The sequence below is a fragment of the Homarus americanus genome, unplaced genomic scaffold (assembly GCF_018991925.1).
Source record: "Homarus americanus isolate GMGI-L3 unplaced genomic scaffold, GMGI_Hamer_2.0 scaffold30108, whole genome shotgun sequence".
In the NCBI taxonomy this organism is placed as follows: domain Eukaryota; kingdom Metazoa; phylum Arthropoda; class Malacostraca; order Decapoda; family Nephropidae; genus Homarus; species Homarus americanus.
Window position 1 is genome coordinate 4,440,844 of NW_024748109.1, and position 3,720 is coordinate 4,444,563.

Genomic DNA, 3,720 nt, shown 5'->3' on the forward strand with positions numbered 1-3,720 from the left:
ATATACCGACTACATTTATTTAAGATCACTAAGTATAGGTTGCCAGATATGGCTGCTGGTATGGTGTCTTTTATGATGATGGAATGTAAGATACTGTGTGGTATATTAATAAAGCTTTGTTGAAATTTGTTTTAAAATGAAAAGAGCAAATTTAAAACAATGTCTGGATGACAAAATCAGGGTCACATTACTGAATTTATTACAGACAAAGTAATGGTTGTTAGCAATTTCAATTACCCTCTAAGTTTGCAATATATATGGTTTGAAACCCATACATAATTTCATGCAAAATATGTCTTGTTTATATAATAGTAATAAATGAACAACTGAAAATGCTATTTATTACTACAGTGCAAGTAACAGTACAAGTGCAGTACAAGTAACGGCGTCGGCACAAGTATAGCTAGCAGTAGAGGTATAAGTACAAGTACAGGTAGTACAGTAAAAAAAAATGGTGTTACACTCACCGCCCATTATGTTCTGAAACCCATCATAAAGAATTTGGGTTAAAGTTTCCCGTCATTATCAATGAAGCTTCGAGGCTCAAGTTTGAACCATCAAAATTAATTTGTTTGTTTACCAACAGATGGCGCGCATGCCTTTACTATTATTACAGAATAATATTGAGAGAGGTTTAATATTCCTAAAAGTGTGCTTGTTATTATTCAGTAAATTATGTCATTCATCATACAGTATCTCGTATATTTTGCCTGACCATAAGATTTGTAGATTTACAAACTAAAACTACTGTACAGGTATGTCGGACACGTGGAGTCTGTCCTCGAGCGGCTACAGGAAGTGATTGCCCATAATGGTGGCTGGACAACTTATTATCCATTTTTATTCCCCTAACCACACTAGTCTTATTCTTGATCAGCATCCTGCCACAGCCCAGATACAAAATTTATATAGATCTCAGTATATGATAATAGTTTCATCGTGAAGTCTCGACAAAATTTAAATTTGAAATTTGCAAATTTTATGGCGAGGCAAAATATGAGCTAATCACCATGTGTTTGTGTTACGGAGTAAGGACTGAATTGCAGTTACTTCGGTTAGGTTCTAAAATATAATGGGGATATTGGCCTACAATTCAACAAAACTTAATTGAGCTGCTAAATCTTGCTTGTGTCCTTTACCAAAGACCAAACCTTGAGTTTGACACTTTAACACTTGTACGAGTCCTGCTGCCACAAGCTGAACCAAACAGGACCTATTGTTTGAATGTTAAACGTAGTACCGCAGTCTATCTCTTAATGAACTGCTAGATAACAGTGAGATGGACATATGACAAGAAAATTTTATTTCTTTACAGGGCAGAGTTTGAGTTGAGGCGGAACAACCAGAAAACCATTCCGGTTGTCATATTTTCTTTTTTTTACCAAATCGTTCCTGTTTAACTACTCAGTCAGATACGTTGAGGTTGCGTGGTGGGCCAGTGGACAGTTGTCTGTTTCAGTTTATGTGACATCGGTCGAGCCTGACGAGAGCGGCCGGACCTTTCTATTGGCATTACCATTTGTTCGGTGATTCCTTCTTTATCTTGTGTTAGTGTGTATAAAACATGTTTATCAACTCATGTCTTTGTAATCTATCAGCGACAACTGGTGAAACTCATCAGGTTCTCGATAGATCCTGATACTGGATATAAAGGGAGGCATTTACAAGAACCGACCCCAACACACACACACACACTTCCCCTCTACATCCCCAAACCCCTAAACTCATAAACCTTCTCTTTTTAATGATAGTAAATGTATAGCGTGTCAAGTACAAGTTATGTTTCACGCACAGCCGGTGATCTACCTCCTGTACCGAGTGTAGGAGGATAATGAACCGTTATTTGTTTATGTTGTAAAAGCAGTGTGGGTATAACATTACCAGTTAGTGTATTGATTTCAGTGAGATTAAATGACGGAAAATATAACGTTATAAATCGGGATTAGAGCGAGGGCTGCGTTAGTTTGGGGGGTGTTCACTCTCATTGGTATATTTCGTCTGTCCAACTGAGGCTTTTGTACTGATGCTTTAAAGCTTTTGTGACAAGCTGAAGCTGCTTTTACCTGAATATTTGAAGTGGAAGATTTTTAACTGCATATAATACTGAAGGAAAGACGGTCAGTGACACATACGAGAACTGAGAGTTTCACACAAGCTGGCAAGTCTCGTTAAACCACTGATGAATGGATGTTTTCCCTGCTGATTAAACACCTCCAAATTTTCTAATTTCCTCAATCCATCTACTCTTATGTTTTCTTGTTCTTAATTCATTCTTGTTTCGATATGGTATTCATTCTTGTTCTGGGTTATATTGTTATATGGGATCCATCTTATGATTATTTAGTCCACTGTTGTGTTGTTTCAGTCACCCCACTTCACTCAAAGCTACGAGAAGTAGAATACAGTCCTCGGGCAAAAAGTAAGCCATTATACTAAAAAGCACCGTCTCGTGAGTTCAGGAACTACATTACTACTGTAAACTATTGACTTGACGCTGACAAAGCAGAAGGACGATGTTCCCTTGGCTGGGGCAGCATGAGTAAAGTAGGACCTTGTTATTCCTTTTTTTTTCAGTGATAAACAAGTTTTAAAGTGACATTGTTTTACGACTTCAATAGTCTTTACCAGGACTACAAAGTATAGTTTTTCTCTCAAAAATCATGGTATTCTTGTTAGCAGTATGTGGAGGGAAGTTCTCACAGGTTGTATCTTTTTCAAAACTAGTTGTCATCAGGACGAGTAATTTCAAAATAATTGTTCTGCTACAACAAAATGTAGTCAGGGGGAAAATAAATGGGCAGAGACTTTCCGCCAAGAAAACGTGTAGAAGAGTTGTTGGAGGCGGCGAGTAATTGTGTGTGCCAAAGTGACGATGCAGCCGAGGAGCATCTTTGACACTTGGTTGATATATTAGGAATCCTATTGTGATATGTAGACCCACCAACACCTAGACACCACCAACACCCGGACCCACCAACACCCGGACCCACCAACACCCGGACCCACCAACACCTAGACCCACCAACACCTGGACCCACCAACACCAACCCACCAACACCTGGAACCCACCAACACCTAGACCCACCAACACCAGACCCACCAACACACCCACCAACACCTAGACCCACCAACACCTGGACCCACCAACACCTAGACCCACCAACACCTGGAACCCACCAACACCTGGAACCCACCAACACCTGGACCCACCAACACCTGGACCCACCAACACCTAGACCCACCAACACCTGACCCACCAACACCTGACCCACCAACACCTGGACCCACCAACACCTGGAACCCACCAACACCTGGAACCCACCGACACCTAGACACATCACCACCACCTAGACACACCGACACCTGGACACACCAACACCTGGACCCACCAACACCTGGACCCACCAACACCTGGACCCACCAACACCTGGACCCACCAACAACCTGAACCCACCAACACCTGGAACCCACCAACACCTGAACCCACTGACACCTGGACCCACCGACACCTGACACTTGACCCACCGACACCTGGACACCTGACACTGGGACACCTGACCCACCGACCCACACCTGACACCACCACACCACCTAGACACACCACCACCACCACACACCACCACCTAGACACACACCACCATCACCACCTAGACACACCACCACCACCACCCAAACACACCACCATCACCACCTAGACACACCACCATCACCACCACACAT